Consider the following 18041-nt stretch of genomic DNA (forward strand, 5'->3'; position numbering starts at 1 on the left):
AATTAAATCGCTTTTGGATGAAATTGTTTCATCATTTCGAGTGCTCTCTCAGATCGCATGAAAAACGACCCTTCACTCGACTATGCTGAGTGATATATTATACATTTCCTCACACCTCCAAAGAAAAGCCAACTCCAGGTGTCCAGGATGAGGACGAGAAGTGTGGCGTAGAATTCCGTGGCGCTTGCTCCCCCGGAGCACGACCTACACTTAATGAGCTGTCAGTGAAATACGTGCATATCGTCGAGGGTGAAATATTTAGTCAAAATGCTTCGAGAAAATTAAACCCCGTTCAAACCCACCCACCCCGCCACTAGTTTCGCAGGTTACTTGGCTGGCGGATCGGACGAACGGAAATCAAGCTGTCGAATTTGATAAAGAACTCAATCAATTATAAAACATCGACAGTGCGCCGACCGTAGTAGTGAAGATGCCAGAAAGGGCAATTTTAAGGAACGAATTCGATGATTTAAAGCAAAAAAAAAAGTGCTCATCATCCAAAAGGTGGCGACCCCCGGGCCGGGCAATCAAGAAGAGAGAAGGACAAACATTGAAAATACACCAGGCGCTTGGCGCAAGCACTAGCACTGCTGGTTTCAGGAATCTGCGACCCCGGCTTGCTTGCGAAGAAGTGCTGATCGCTACACTCTGATTGAATTCAAATACGCCAACCCTCCACCCTCCCGGGGGGGAGTAATGACTGCTTACAGCATATTCGTACACTCGGGGACATTCCTGGTGGATGACAGATTTGTCGCTGAGCTGAGACCTGAATGATGATGATGATGACGGTGCCGGGTGATGTAACCAGTCCCTTTTACACCATTTGGCATTTGGCATGCCAAACCCCCCTCTGGCCCTCTCTGTGGCAGTACTTTCGTACCTAATGCACATTCCCTACAGACATTCCAACAGAGACACTGTCGAACCTTTTTGAACAGTTCGTGGAGTGGAGGCTGTTGCTGCTAGATGAATGCTGAACATGTTTGAACTACAAACGAATCCGTTGGTTAAGCTTCTTCTTCTTTGAGATGATATTCCATTTTTCTGAATTCTATCCCCAGTGTCATCTCATAATGTATCACCACCATCAACCACGACGACTCGCGTTGCCCAAGCGGCCATCATGTCTATTGGTCGATTTGAAGGCCCACCAAAAGGCCCCTCAATTTGGGGTTTTTATCACGGCACAACAAACCTTAAGTGAGGGCAAACAAAGGCTATCACTTTACCTTTTACGAGGATGTTTCACAATATACATATCCAGCTAATAATCGCTCCACCTCATTGTTGTGCTCACTAATAAGACCCCTGTGCTCTGCCCTCTTCAGCAGCATCTCAAGCCATCATCGGTGTGTCGACATCGCTCACCATACGGAGAAACAATGCACCGAGCGAGCGTGAGGCATGATATAGAACAGAAGGCCCAGCAACAATAACAACAACAACAAGCACACGCGCTCTTATACGCGTCGTTGACGTCGACGTTCAAATGCCAAAATCTTTCATTGACATTTCACGGCAATATGGCGCGCGGTGAAGGAGCCGGCGTCCCTGCCTAGCCGGCGGGAGCTGAAGAAGAAGCAGCAACAGCAGCAATGGCGTGTGAGCGCCACCTCTCGAATTGGCCATTCCATTCTCTAGCAGCAGCAACTTCTCGAGAGCTGCTCTTTAGTCTGGCCAAAATTGGCTCAGCACCGAAGCTGAATCTGCCACCGGTAGCTGCCATCATTTGCGATGCTTGTTTGTGTCGGGCAAAGGGTACGCAACCTTTTCCAGCACGGGGAGGGGGGCTTCGCAGATTAGCCTCTCTCTCATCCCCGTGGCGTTCAAGGTTCTTCTGTTCTTCTGCATTGAAGGTTGCCAGCCAGCCAGCCAGCCGCTCGATGATGATTGTTGGCCATTGGCTTCTGTATTGTTGCTGCTACTGATGATGATGACCAACGCTGAACATTGGGTTCTGGTCGTTCCGGTTCAGAACGATGTCCGAAGAAAATCCGCCACTCGCTGAAGCATTGCACGGCATGGGGGCAATGTGCATGTAAATTGTAAGGCGAATCCAAACCGCAAGGTTAGTGAACGGCACCACCAAGGGGGTGGTCGCACAAAAGTGCAAAATTCCCCTCTCCTCCTTCTCGAGCGTGGCATTTACCGGAATGGCTGGTGAGACGTGTCTAACCGCAATGCGCGCATTCCAAGCCGCATCCTTACAGGGCGCGCGAGCGCCACAAAAGCCACAAACGACGTTGACGGCGAGACAGAGGTGTCAGTGGAGTGTGCGAGACTTATCACCGAACGCTGTCAAGCTGTCGTATCAGTCGTCTGTTCGTGTAGAGATCCGCGAGCCACGGTTATATCTATTTCATGGCAAATTGAGCGAAGCGACGAAACATTTGAAATCTAGTTCATCAATAACATATCAAATATGATTCGTAACTGGATCCCACTACTACAGGTATAATAAGATGGTCTGCAGCGTGCCCTATACCTGTGTCTGGGATCCCCAAATGGTCCATTTTTCAACTCTGGTATTCGAGAGCTGGCAATCCATGCATCGAGCATCTGCCCTTGATATGTGTGTTGCGTTGCCGTCGTCGGCATGAAATTAAATCATTTCGCATGCCATAGTGCAGATGGCCTTGCGCAGATTCTGAAGGTGCACTGTCTCCAAAATCTGTTCCTGGAAAAGGTTCCTTCCACTTCTGGTGGCAGTCCTTGGTGCATGCACCTATCCGAGCGACACGTCAAGACAGGTTATCCTATGGTTTCGGACCGGAGAAAGACCGACCGATGCGAACCTTCAAGCGAGAAGAAAGACAAAAGAACACCAGGAATCCGTGGTGTGGACCTTGAGCTGTACCACCTTGGCGCGCGACACGATTGCCGAGAGGGTTGAAGGAGCAGATTGCGCCAGAAGTCTCCACAATCTCACAGCGCGAACAACACCCTCATTGCCACAGCAGAAGAGGAGAGGAGAGGAGAGGAGAGAGGGATTCGCTTGAGTGGAGCAGAACAGATGCAGCCCAGGTCCACCTTCTCGCCGTTCGGTTTAGCCAATCGGTTTGGCTTCTCCACCTTCGTCACTTTAGCCAGGCCAGGCCAGGCAGCCATCGTGGACATCAGCACCGTTTTCCTCGCTCGCTCCGTGGTGCGCCACGGTGAAAACCCCTTCGTCGCCTCATCCTCCCCGTCACATCGTTACGTAAATGGTTGGCATTTCAGCCACGCTTCCCTACACACCAACACCATCGTTGGACGGATCGTGTGCACCGGTGCAAAATGATCGAAGAATTGTTGCATAAAAAATTGATTTCAATAGCTGCAGCAGCAGCAACAGAAGGAGGAGACAATTTGCCAATACGGTGGTGTACGTACTGCTGGTCTGGTGGTGGTGGCGGTGATGCGCGCTCTGCGTGATAAATCGATAATTTGGCGTTTGAGTGTTTGAACGGAATGTGGTCACCACCGCACACGAAGACGCAATTAGTGAGGAGACGCCATTGACGGCACGGGTTGTAGCACTAAGACGAGTCGTTCTTTGGACCCGTTCTCATCTCGTGCTTTACCAACTCTCGAGACATCTCAATACAGCTAGCAGCTTAATTAGCGCTACGTGGTCCGTCTGTAGGAGCGTTCCACATAACCTCAAAAACATGTGCTTTAACATTTGCAAGAAGGAGATAGTAATACCAGCACGCAATTTAACGCAAGAAGTAGCAGCGTTTGGATGACAAAAAGTGTTGTTGTTTTTTTTTTGTTGCCCATTATCGCGCTCTGTCACCTCCACAGAAAACACACTTCCGTTAGACCATTACCGACCGGTGTATCAAGCGACGAACCCTCCGCGAAGTCATCCGCGCATGAAGCAGTCCCATGAAGCGCGGATCTTCTCAGATCCTCGTGTAATGATAGATCGCTTTACAGCCAAAGTCACTTAGCTCCATTATCTCACCACCCGATCCGATCTGGTGGTGTACCGGTGGTGGTGCGCCAGATATGTCAGACATTACATACACACACACTCACACATCTACATACACAGTGCTGTCTAATGCCACACTATAGTGCATGCAATCTTTACAGTGGATGAGCGCAATCGCAACGCCCCAAAATGTCGTCAGATCTCTCACGGAACAAAAGTTTAACAACCGGCCACCGCTCCCCCACCGGGAAAGGCCCCGTGGGTTCGATTGCCCTGGTTCAAGACGCCATGGAGCGCCATGTCAGTGCCGCCAGCTCGCGACAGCCTAATTGTCGGTAAAGCGGTATAGACGGTCCCGCAACATGAGACGCGCTCGGTTCTGCATACGTGCACAATTGGAGCGTTCAAGTGCCGGCCATTGCAAAACATCTCCTCTTGGCGGAGTTCAACTTCAGACAAAGTTTTCGAGGTGGCGAAGTCGTTATACCGTGTGGGCCAGCCGCCATTGTAGCAAACGATGACCCTGAAAGTGGACGCGAATGGAGCTAGATGAAGCAATGCCGCCGCCACAGTTCACGCGTGTGTCTAAACGTTCGACCCGAATAAGAGTAATAACCCTAATCACCCTGTTCGCATCATCTGACGTCGAGACATTAGCCAAGGCACGGGGCACGAGACTCCATTGTTTCCATTGCCACGCGAGAACCCGGAACCCACGGATCCGATCATCGCAGCAGGTGACTTACCGGACCGATGAGAGTTGCGTAAGTGATCTTATGCCGCTTCACGATCAAGCAAAAAATGCCTTCCATTTTCTTCTACAGCATGTTCGGTTCGCTCCAGTAGATTGACGTCCATGTCCTGTCCGGGGCACCGTGTCTCAAGGTGAAACTTACGGTGGTGCCAAATATGCTGATCTCGATCGCACCATTTCCTACAACCCCTACAGAGGGTAACTCGTTAATTAGCGGGCATTCAACTAACCACCACGGACGGTATGGTTCTCAAATTAAATTTCCATCAACAGTGTTGCCGCCATCGCCAAATGACTCCTCGTGGCTCGTAACATCAGAACCGTTTCGCCCCCAAAAAAAGAGCAAATCCGTTACAAGTCCGTCCGTTTGTCCGTCCAGATCGGCTTATAATGAGTAGCAGTAGTATGCGGTTAGTGACGCCAGCTGACGACAAGGTGTAAGGGAGCTATAATTAAAATGTTGCTCAGCATCCTCACCGATCAGCAATCTGGAAACAACCTGTAGCAGCAACAGCGTCGTCGCCATCGCGTCGTGCATATTTCGCCATCAGAATCAAGCGATGCTTCTTTTGCAAACGGACTACTACCCAGACTAGAGGTGCAAAGGGTTTCAAGTTACACTGACAGCTGTCTCACTGTGCGCTGCGCTGCACCTACTGCAACTGGCTCAAGCGAACCAAAAACCGCAACAAACGCGACAATCGATGCCCACCGACGACCACGACGACGACGATGACCAATGTCGTTGAACACAGGTTCAGGTGGTTGTTGCTACAACACCGGCTACGCCATGTCGGACATTGTTGTAAAATGTCATCATCATCATCATCATCATCGTGGTACGCACGATGCATGACGGTGATTCCTCAATGTTGGCCATTTGTCGCCAACGAAACCAACATCATACTCCTCCTGCTGTCGCCATTGCCTTACCTCGAAAGCATGGACCCAGAATGGACCATACGATCACCAATATGGTCACCTAAGGGGCATTATTCCCACTACTCTACTGATGCTGCGTGCGAGCGCAATTATGGAATTCAATCAGTTCCAAGCGACCATTGTGCCATCATCCCCTCACCTCCCATTCCCCAATCGACCAGCATCCAACATGGGATCCAACTGACCCGCACTGTCAACCTCAAACCAGGGTTTTCCCAATCGGTGGTGGTGGAGGTGGTGCACAGTTTTTAATCAAATTCTCTCTCTCCCCAAACGTCCATGTCCATCGGCTTGGTGGCCGAGGTTTCACACGCATACGCATACCCAGTCCGATTACCGGAATTAATTTTCCTTCATTTCCTATCAATTAATCATGCGTGGGCACGATGATGGTGTGCCCATGATAATGCACGGAGTGTAGCTCCCTATAGGACCAATCACCGGCACCGGCATCCGGAGTTCTTCTCGGCCAGTGCGGCCAGTGAATTACGTACCTTTGCTTTACACGCGGCTGATTATAATGAATCTGGAAGCAAAGAGAGAGAGAGAGAAAGGCAGGGAGTGAGTGAGTGGAAAACATAATTAATCTTTTGCATCTTATCGCGGGGGCTTTTTTTTTAATAAATAAAATGTCGATCCGGAACAAACGCAGATTAACATTAACCCTTTTTTGCGCGCGCGATGTTCCAGTTTGTAATTCATTGTTGGACATTGTGTTCGATCAGTCCCTTTTGGCACGTGTGCGGGATTATCTCACAATTCCTTAATCGCTTTTCTCGTTTTTCCGATTGTTAAAACATGATTATCATCACATGCATCAGCGTCATGCATTTTCTGCTCGCTTCAAGTCCCTCGCCGGCTCGTCTATACAATGAATTATGCAGAGTCTCTTCAACAAATCAAATCTACAAACACACCCATTTTCGGTCAACGTTTTTCACTCGAACTCGATAACGGAATCGTTTCCAAACACTTCGCCGACGCTGGCGAATCCGATCCGGATCAATCCGAACATGACAGACTCGCAAAACTTTTTGCGTTTCGAATGGCGAATGGCCTATCAATCGGCCATGGAAACGAAGGAGAGAGAGAGAGAGAGCGAGAGAGAGAAAAAGCAGTTCAACTTTCTAACAGAATCACGCGCACCCCGCGGTCCCAGCCCGATGCCCATGCCCGACATCCAGACGTATCGTGGCCTTCCCGTGGCACGCTCCAGACGTGGGCAGCATATCGTATACGGCCAGCGGTCCGGCCCGGCCCTCGCATGGCAGCAAAGTGAAAATTACTAACCAAAAGCACTAGCCAGCCAGTGAGGCTGCCCACTCCACAACACAAGCTCGGACATGGCTTGGCGCTAGGTGGTGGCCTAGTGGCCTCGACTTTCTTTCGGGGCTCACTCGCTCAGGTGAGACTCACGACGGCTCACGGGAGCGGTCTGGGCGAGGCTGGGAATCAAAGATGAAAAAAAAATCATCGAGTACATAGAACCAGCACCACGGCGGGTGGTGGCGGCGCCTTGCACACCAACACGCTCGACACGATTGCTGAGAAGGTGGCCCTGGCGTGTGGTGGGTCCGGTGTAGCGAGTGACACTCCCAAGTGCAGCATTTCGTCACGTCCCGCTTCTGCTTCTGCTTCTGCTCGGCCTACTCGGGCTCAAAAGATCGACCAGACCAGAGCAGATCAGAGCAGACATTCCGAAACAACATTCTGTCATGGTTACTTGGAAAAAAGGGAGACTTTTCAATTAGTGCAATCAGACAGAGACCCCCCCCCCCCCTTCCCCTGTGTGTGTGTGGCCCACTCTTGATCGTCGGGGAGCGACTTTCCGTTTTCGTTGACATTCGCACCGATCGCAAGGAATGTTGCTTTCTTGAGAGACACTCTTTTTCCATTCGTTTTCTTCTCGAGATCGAGCCCCGATTGAAGCGACTGCCAGGGATTAGTAGGTCGACTGAACGACTTCCATCAACTGTTGTTCAAATACTTCTTTAGTATTTCTTTTAATACAACAAAAAAGGAATGCTTTCATATCAACACTTTCAGCGGATGACCAATTCAAAAACATTATCTACATAATGGAAACACATAACATTGATGTAGTCCGGTAGCAATTGTTGGAAAACAATGACGAAAACGTCCTCAAGTAACACTGTTAAGTAATTAAGATTATTCAAACAGATTTGAGCCTCGAAGACATTTCCTAAGGCTACTAGAAAAGTAGATCATCAGAAGTCACCAATGAGGTTATCACCTTGCATTATTAGAACCTACTAATGATCGTTAAGAAGCTAACGATTTTGCAGCAAACTTATTTCATAATGTGCTATGATATAGGAACCCCCCGGGCGCACATAATGCGTTCTTGCAGTTACGCAAGACGTTCAAAAGGCTGCCAACAAAAACAAACCACAGTCAACAGTCGTATCACTTTCACACGTAACCGTTTTTTAACCATTCTACCTCAGTAGGAAGCATAGCGCAATGTTTTTGTTTTCATGCTTGCCTTCTTGCCCGACTCCAAATAAAAAACATCGCAATCCAGCAGCGTGTCGCGTGGGGCACCGCTTTTCTATTCTATCCCGGGGTCGTTGTTGCGTGCGCACGCATCTCTTACGTGAAGTCGTCGTCGTCGTCGTGTGCTCCCGCCCCGCCTTTCTGCTACACATATCGTTGTGAGTTATTGCACCGTTGAATCGTTGTGTGTAACACAACTAGATCGCGATGGTTTGTTGTAAACCTCCTCGCCCAACACAAGTAGCAGCAGCAGCAGCAGCAACCGATAACTCCAACGCTAGCAGCAAGGTGTCATAATACACAATCGCGCAGCAAAACGAACAACTCAAACCTCACGAGAGTCACGAAATGCTGTACCAGATATCGTTCGCTATCATTCGCCACCACCACCAGCCGGAGACGGAAGAGACACGTTCCGGATGGGGGCGAATTAATCCAATCATCCAGCGTGAGGTCACCGTGTGGTGCCAAGTGAAAATGCCACGCTTATCACGAATATCACTGGCATGAGAATCTCATCACCTTCGCCAGGCCTGCCAACATCTCAATCGTCTCCTACTCCTCGGTTCACGGCGATGATTGGCAAACTCCCGTCCGCCCGTCCGTCGGTGGCGCCGCGCACCTGATGCAATGCAATGAAGGCGACCATTGTTTGTCTCGCAGCGTGAAAGCGCATATCCGGTTGCATCTTGCAATCTTTCGCCGTATTGTTTTCTTCAATTCCAACCATTGCGTCTCCCCTCACACACACACACATGCCTGTACCATTGTATGTTTTTTTTGTTACTCAGGCTGGCGGCCTTTGTTTGCCATTTTGTCATGCGAGAGCCTAACCGCGCGGAATTAGACAATTCGCGCGCTGTAAGGTGCATCCGGCCGACAAAGAGATACACAGAGAGAGACACACAGAGCGAGAGAGAGCAAAACCTTTGCAATCAGCGCACCTGATGCGGAACATCATCATGTGCGAAAACGGCGGCGATGCCCGTTGAACTCGCGCGAGAAGGTTAATGGAGTTTCACTTTTACTTTTATTCGCGCGGATTGCAATCATCCGGACGAACCGTAGTGGGCGCCAGGACGCTCATGACGACAACGACGACGACAACGTTGAGATGTCAATTCCAAAGCCCGAAGCTGACGTTTCCATTTAGCTCCGGCGAACGACGTGGCAAGCAACACACAATGGTGTCAGAGATGATGATGGCTTCTTTCAACCGCACCCGCTCTTGCACGGTCTGATATCAATGATCGAGGCCATACCGAGGCTCGGTACCGAACGTACGGATCGACGGATATGAAACAATCGAACGACCGGCCACCGGGGAACGGATGACCGGATAAGCTTTAACCAGGGCGCACCTGCCGGGGGGGGGGGGGGGGGGTCAACAGGCACGGGGAGATGTGTAACGTGTGATCGAATCTGTGTGTGACCGGATGAACCAGTGGCCAATAACCAGATGCAGCAACGAACCAACTGGGTGTTTTTTTTTTCGCCATTTTCCACCCATGCAACAACCACACATACACGCCCAGTAATGACTTAATTAATGTCCGAGGAATTTCGTGGAAATGGCGTGGAAATTGGCAAACTACCACACAGAGCACACTGCCACACCATCACAACAATCACGAGCACACCATCAGCTCCACGGCAGCATACAAACGAGTACCATTTTCCAGCATTTCCCTCTTTTTTTTTCTTTTTTTTTGCTGCTGTGCAGCATGAGTTTTTCATTTACATTTAACGTGTTTGCTTCGGTGGATGATGATGATGATGCGGATGTGGATGATGCTGCTGGTGGCGGAGGCAATGAATGTTCACACGACCATGCACTGCAGCATACGCGCGCTGGAGGCTGGCTGACGGACCGGTAATGGAATCACCCAGGCTCGCGCGCCTCGTGTTGAATAATTAAAGATCAAATGAATTATTTGCCGCAAACGTTTAGGTGCGCGATCGCGCGCATGCACCTACTACCACCAACCGAGCAGCTGTGCAGCTGCGGATCCTTTTGATTCGCCATCATTCGCCCGGTCTGCACATACACACACACACACATGCTGATGATGAATGATTAGCGACGCTACCGTTTTGGGGCGGAAAATTGAAAATTTTCCCATTTTCCGCTTCTCGAACAACAATTATGAAGTATCGCTCGTTGAAGTCGTTTTTTTTTTTACAGAACATGTCACTCTACTCATCACCATCTTTTCCACATAATGGAAAACGTGCCTCTTGGGCTAGGGCTCTCTATACCAGTTCGATTCTATTTGCATTTCTGTTGCTGCTTTCCAGTTTCAGCCAGATCATTCTACGACTGACCTGACGGCGCACAGTAGCAACACCAAGTTGACGTTGACAACTCGCACGACAGATTTTCCTTTCATTCGAATCCGGTTCTCGACTCGACTAGGAGGCAAAACACACACACACACGGGAGTGTCTTCTTAGTCCGCGGCTCACGAAGTGGTTGCACTTTGTGTGCGAGGCGAGCGATCGATCCCCAACAACCCCCTTAGTATGACCGTTGAAATGTCACACGCGACACACGCTCTCCGGTGGTTCAATGCTGCTGCTGCCTCGGGGTCTCGGCCGGTCGGCACCACCTGAAGAAAGCCATGGCCGTGGACCGGGAGGAAGGGGCCATTTGATTTATGTTCATCTAGCGCTTGTATTGCACCGAGCGCTCGTGCAAATGACTAAATATTATTTAGTAGAAAAAAGGATCAAAAACCCCCTCGAGGGGGAGGGGGAAGGGGGTCTCGCTCAAGGTGCTGCTGTCGATCGTCACGAACTGGCTGGCTGGCTGGCTGGCCGACTGGCTGCATGACTCAAGCACATGCATCAAACCACGCACCCACGAACGAACGGACCACAAACTAGAACATCTAACTAGCGGCACTATAGTCACCGTGGCGGTCGTCGTCGTCGTCGTCGTCGGCCATCTGGGCCACCATCATTAATGCAGTGGCTGACCCTCAAACATCGTTTCGACGAATTAGCATTCCGTATCGTTTAGCGATTCGCGCGCACAGGACCACCGATCTCTAACGGTTGTTTATCTTATCGATCCTCCGTAGCTTTTTTTTGTTCAAACTCAAAAACTGTTGCGCTAAATAGGTTATGTTGCTCAATTGCCAAACGTTTGCTTCTAGGAGATCAGTTCATTTTCTTAACCAAAAACCAGGACTTGATTTTGTCATTTTCCCACATCAAGCATCGTCATAACGATCGCAAGACAGGATTCTGGTTAGCAGCAGCAGCAGCAGCAACAAAGTAATAATGCTGATGTTCCACCAAAAACAAGGCCAACCACGCCAGCGTGCGGCAGCATGTAATCAAAGTGCTAGTGCCTCAAAAAAAAACGGTGCGATTTATGCGGGCGCTCGCATAAAGTTAAATGTTTGATTGATGATCTACTAGCGACTAGCGGACGGCCAGGGGCACTGATTTACGATACTGGATGCTCCCTAATATTTGGAGCACCTCGACGAAGCACCACACGAATGCATACATGCATACCACGATCGCAGCATCATATCCCGCAAAACGTTACCGACCTTTTGTTACCGACCGACCGACCGACCGAACCGGGGAGCATTGATTAATGTATTGCAATGACAGTGTCGATTGATGGTTATGCCGCGTTCGCGTTCGCGCTCGCGCTGGATGCTGCGAGCGCACGCGAAAGAAAAGCGTTAAGGCGAGGCGAGGGGATGCTTCTCACGCCTGGAGTGTAAATCACCGTTTTTCATGATGTTGCACCGAAGCCGAGTCGTGGCACCAAACGGCGATCGATTCGATGCACCTGAGAGGAGGAGCGAGAGAGAGACGCTGGTGTTCCGAGAACTTTAGTGGCGCGAACATTATTCGCGTTCGTTGCGTTGTTTCACCGGCAAGCAAACCAGGCGGGTTGCAAGCAGGTTGCATGCATGTCCACCACCACCATCACAGCACCTTGTTTATGATCGTGGCCCCTAGTAGGTGGACAACAACACCCACTGGGAAGAGGCCACACTAGTGTGGCAAGTGTGTGGGGCAAGTTATGGAGCAAATTGAGAAACGCGCCATTCTCGGGCGATCTTATCGAGCGTGACGAATGGCGCGATTTGTGATGGAAACACCCAGACGACGCAAACATTAGGGTAGCACCAGCGAGCGAGGGGTGGCGAGCGACAAACAAAGCACTTAACGTGTGTTACCGCCGCGCTCTCTGCTCCCTCTTCACTCTTTACTGTGCATTGCAGGTGACCGAAAATGCAAAAACAGGAAAGGCGCTGGTGTTACACCAATAACTACTGCGTTGTTTTTGAGATGCATGTCTTTGCGAAAGTGTGCGCATACATTAACATTACCAGCACCAGAAACCGAGCTGGTTTGTGGCTATTGATTGCGAAAAACGGGTTTCTATTGTTTGTCAAAATGGAAGAAATGGAGATTAATAGCATAAAATTGAATGTAAGTCTGATTGTAAAATATTCTTATCTCTCTATTTATTGGAACTTTAAACCTTTGGAGAGGCTGGAATGGTGAAAAGCGAAAATCGGCTACAATCGTTAACAGCCTTGTTTAGAGTCATTCCAGCGAACTAATCCACCCCGAAAATGTCCCATAAAATCGATCGGATGAATCAATTTCCCCTTACCGGCAGATGTCTGACCGTGATAAAGTTCTTTCATTTATGGCAACCCTGGACCCGGGAGGGGGGCCAGACCAAACCAGTCGTCACCCTCACGCCTCATTAGAACCAGCTCTGTCGCAACATGCTAGTGTGTCGTGCTCGTGGCATAATTTTCTCCACCAATACCGTAATCGACCTACTTTCCTCGTTGGCAGCCAACGTCTTCTCCGACCGACCGCTCACCCGCCACCCCCCTTTTAACTATTTCTAATCCCAACCATCCCGAAACGCTAAAATCCCCCCTTGTTGCCTGCGATTGGCACAGGGTCGCATGGGCACATGGCCGGCGCTAGAGCCGATCGAGCGAGCCAAACATAATAACCGGTATGAAGGTGCAGCAGCAGCAGCAGCACCAGAGAGTTCAGGTTCCATCGTCTCTATCTCTCTCTTTCTCTCTCTTTTTCGCGTCGTGCGCATCTTCACGGACCGCCAGAAAGGCGGATGAGACAAGAGGGTCTCTCTTGTCTCGTGGACGGCCCCGTTATCGAACTACTGAGCGCGAGCGCGACCGGTCAAGGTGGCGGGTAGTCTCGTTAATCAAAATCCCGAATGGCCGCCACCTACCCCTCCCCGGAGGCCATGTTTTGCACCCTTTGCATTCCAGGAAAAGAAGGGAAAGAGAGAAAGAGAGATTCGGATCGAAGATGCTGCCGCCATCATCGGTGGTCATCGGTTGGAATGCTCGCGAGCACCTCTCGAGCTCACTTCTCACTAAACAAACTCTAAGCCACTGGCCAGCTGGCCACTCCACATTCTTCCGTATGCAAAAGGCAAAAATGCAAATGGTTCGCAGTCTTGATGAATCGGTTCTTCATCGCCACAAGTCTGGCGGTGCCGAGAGCTCGAGACTCGTTTGCACAATCTCGAAGTCGAAATACCGTGACTCCCTGCCTGCCTTTAGACAAGGTTCCGAGTGCGAGCGATGCGAGTGCGAAAGAACAGATCGAAATCGAGATCCATTGGCACGGAATGCCACATACGAACCCTGGCGATAGGTCAACAAAGTTTTATAGGCCACTCAAGAGGCTCGACCAAAAATCCCCAAAAAACCCGCCCAAGCTTAAGCTCGGTCCATATCAGACGCTCGCAGAGAGGCGAACAGCTACTCCACCCCCAGGCCTCCTCGGGATATTGGAGAAGAACCCCCTACTTCTGCAGAACCGGTTGGTTGAAATGACGGTGAGGTCGAATGTCGTCGTTGCAGTCGACTCGAGAGTAGTCGAAAGGAGATGAAGTCATACGGAACAGCAGCAGCAGCAGCAGCAGAGGTTCTGTGGAGAAGTTGATCAGGAGGAGACGCAGAGGTGGAGGTGACATCGTAAAAAGTGAAAAGCCGCTCGTCCATATCGCACACCAACGACTTGGAGTAGACGGCGGGGTGGATGAAAATCTTTAATCATAAGGCGGCACTCGCTCTGCACGCCCAGAACTCGATTCTGGGCCTTCATCTCATGCTCGTCGTTGAATCGACCTGAACCACATAACCAGCGACCAGCCAGGGCATGCATTCCCCTGGGGGGTCGTCCGGATGTGTGCGAGGGTGTGCCACTTCATTGACCCCTCCCCGAGACCCGATCTAAAGCCGGTTTCAGCTCAACATCTCAGCCATGAGTTCGCCGGACGCTTCGCGGACCAAAGCAAGATGGACGAAAATGGGTCAGCTGCAGGAAGTCACGGGGCAACCGGGAGATGCTGCTGCTGCTGCTGTTGATGATGATGATGATGATCAAAAGTGTACCGAACGGACCATGTAATGACCCACGATTCTCTCCACATCTCGCTCTCTCGCTCTCTCGCTCTCTGATTTCCCTTTTTTGTAACCGAAAGTATTGCTTTCGGTGCTCCGGTTGCTTCTTCGCCTTCGCCTGCTCCACTCCGAAGCCTGCTGAGCAGTCTGGATGGGTCAGGAGGAGGGCCAACCGATGGTAATGGTCTTCAAATGGCCCGCGGTCGAGGCCAGAACGGGATCCCGCGCAATCCGATTTTCGGGCCGGTTTATGTAAATTGGACCCCTTCGGCTTCAGATCCAGCACACGATCCAGCATTTAAATAACATTTACGCTTTACTACAGTTAGAAGGTTTGTGCGCGTGTGTGTGTACGTGTGTATGTGTGTGTATATCTGGCTCAACCGGAACCGGACCTTTAATTTATTGTTCAAAAAGGAAGATGAAGGAAAAAAAGAGGCCAAACAATTGATCGACTCCCCGCACCGCAATGCTAACTGTGCTGCTTATGATTTAATCAATCTTTTTTTTGGGCAATTGTATAATACATGAGAGCATGGGAGCGAGGGATTTAATGGACCATACCGTGGGCTGGGTTCTGGGCATCGCAATTGCGCATTTTCAATTGCCTTTTCGATTTACTAAGGAACGGTCCTTAATAATTTTCCTGGAAATCAAACGTTGAATGCTCTATTAAGTGTCTATTCCCTTCGTGCTTCAAACCGGGACCAACATACCGGCCGCCCTTTTCCTTCCCTCTTTTTTTCTGCGCATTAATGTGCCCTCACTACCTCTCTCTCTCTCTCTCCCTCCATTTCTCTTCATAAATATCCTTTTCCTTAGCACAATTAGAAATCTTTAATGAAGTTTCTTGTGCCGCCACACAAGGTTTCATTTGTTTGCAAGCATTAGCCAACGACGACGACGACGGTTAGATGAAAGTACCGGTAGTGGTGCACACGCGGTGGCGACAGTTAAATAAATTGAGAAAACAAACTTCCCTCCCCCCCCCCTTCCTCCCAAATCAATGGCCTGCCCCGCTGTAAAAAGCTCCCCTCGGTCTTGGGGAACAACAATCCACCACCAAACGGCGGATGAACGGCGAAACATAAAACCTTAATTCGATTGCTTTATCACCGGCCGGGAGAGGAGTGGAGTGGAGAGTCACACGAGTTGGCACAAATCAATCAACGTCGTCGTCGTCTTGGCGGCTGAAGGGCCTGGAGTTCGTTCCGTTCCGTTCCGTTTTTTTCCTTTCCATCCCCGGGGTGTTTATCTATTTCTTTCTCTCTTAGGAAAGACCACAAAAAACGAGGCTTAGTGGCTTCCGGTGGACCGGTGCACTACAACTACCAACAATACACACCACTACCACTACCACCAAGACAGATAAACTGAAACTACGTCACAGGAAACGTCCGCCAACGTCTCGCAAGGATCTCGGCGTCACCGGCGTCGAGACGAACTCATAAAAGTGACTTCATCGCGAAAAACCAACAGCGGTACCGCGGATCGGTAACGAGCCCCGAAGCGTCCGGAAATGCGGCTGCCAACGATGCACTCCGCGTCTCGGCATCTCAGCGAAGGACCGCCACAGCAGCTCCGTTTGACAGCCGCCAGCCGTCGTTTGCGTTTTCTCTCCTCCGACACGCGATTAGATCGCGTGCAGAGATCCCGATACGGCACCTCTCCCCGGAGCGGGGGGACGGCCAATGATACCACAACGACTGCTTGGTTGACTGACTGATTGTTTGTTTGTCTAGAGGCAAACTCCGGCCTACTCGTGATCGATAGCGCTGCTTGGTGATCACTGGCTCTCGAAATGCCGAGATGCCGATCGTTTGTGCCGAACCCGAAATTAGCAGACCAGCGCCCAGCTGACCTCTTCCCCCCTTTTGAGTGAAATGGGCTGGGACCCACCGGACTGTGAGCATTCCAGCGCACCGTACGATCGACGACGGACGAACGGACGGACGGATGGACGCGCCAGCGATTGCTAATTGTCTTTGCCTTTCTCTTGGCCGGTTCGCCCAAGCCTCGGTGTATCGGTGTGCCTATCGTATTGCGTTTATCTTCGAACTCTTTCACGCTCCACCCATAGACACACGACGGACACGGTCATTGTTCGGACCGTTGGGGAGTCGCTTCCCGGAGTGCTTTTTGTTACGTTTTTCTTACGCCCAGCCCCGATCGACCACCAAGCTGTCACCAAGATTTCACCTGACCATCACTCGCAGCACCGTTGTATGTGTGTGTGTGTGAGGATTTCACTCCCATTCATGCTCGCTCGTCGTGTGTTTGTCTTTTGCAGTGCTCCAAGTTCCCCGCTGTGGAACCGTATTTTTTTTTTCACGATCCAACCGGTTCCTGGTTGATATCGGGGAGCCACGGAACGGAACGGAACGGAAGAGAACCATTTCGTTCTCAATGGTCGGTGGCTGGTCCTTCTCTGTCGTCTGTCTTCCGTTCTCAGCCGGTGCCGAGCTCATTTGCATACGCGGTGCGGCCGCGTTTCCGGATTAATCTCACGGAGGACCCCCACCCTTTGGAGCGGGGGGGGGGGGGAGAAGGGAATTTTAATTCGAATGCCTGCGCTCCCGGGGTGCGCAGTTTATTGACCTGCCGCCGTCGCCGCCATCACGATTAGAGGCTGGACACCGCTGGCCTCCCAAAAACCTGGCGGCCATTAATCTGCTTCACCGGAGATGGGCCAGCTGGGCATTCACGTATGAGGCGCCATCCATCGCCCGGCGGTCCTCACCGGTTTATAGGTCCTTTCTCCAGTTCCCCGGGCCCTCCAGAACTGGGGACTGGGATAGTTAACGATACAGATTGTGTGTTTTCTTATCCCCATAATATAATTAGAAAATCATTAAACCTAAGCACGAGCGGGCAACAAATGGATGCTTATGCTAATGATTTTAATTCGTTTGGCACGCAAGCGGCACCTCGGCATGACGGGCGGCAGCAAACGTTTTGTAGCCACCGAAAGCCTAACACGAAACGAACGGTTCTTAAGTTTCCGGATTCCGGCAGACTCATCTTGGTGTTCTAATTTATGGAGAGACATCGACAAACGATGCTCAGTTGACACGAGAGGAGATTTATAGTCTTCGCTTCGATTCCGCGATATCCTATATCCGGCATGAGCTGTGGTGATCTCAGCAGAGTGGTCATCAGAGAAGTGGACGAACTAGAACCACATCTCACCAGAGACACCACCGCCTTCATTTTACTATTACGGTAAACCAACGCCAAATGTGTAGTCCCGAGTACTCTTCTCACACACACAATACTCACGCCCACAGATTCACTTTCACCAAACCAACGAAGCAACGAAGCAACCAACCAGCATGGCCATGTCATTATTTGACGCAACTTCCGGCACTGCACTTTCCATTGTTTGCGAAAAAGGCAAAAAAAAATATAACCCGGAGCAGACAGACAGAATCCCCTTTCGAGCAGTACCGAGCTCGTGCTCCAATTGTGTTACCAC

The 18041-nt window shown here is 50.5% G+C and overlaps 1 protein-coding gene across 1 annotated transcript in view; it reads right to left on the reverse strand.

Moving 5' to 3' along the window:
* LOC125954537 (mucin-19) overlaps positions 1-18041 on the reverse strand; it is a 94620-nt gene that overhangs the window by 48408 nt on the left and 28171 nt on the right. The window contains exon 4 of the mRNA XM_049684932.1: positions 6113-6144. The gene's annotated coding sequence lies outside the window, so the exon portion shown is untranslated. The remainder of the gene's footprint in view (positions 1-6112; positions 6145-18041) is intronic.

This window comes from Anopheles darlingi, chromosome 3 (genome assembly GCF_943734745.1).
Source record: "Anopheles darlingi chromosome 3, idAnoDarlMG_H_01, whole genome shotgun sequence".
Lineage (NCBI taxonomy): Eukaryota > Metazoa > Arthropoda > Insecta > Diptera > Culicidae > Anopheles > Anopheles darlingi.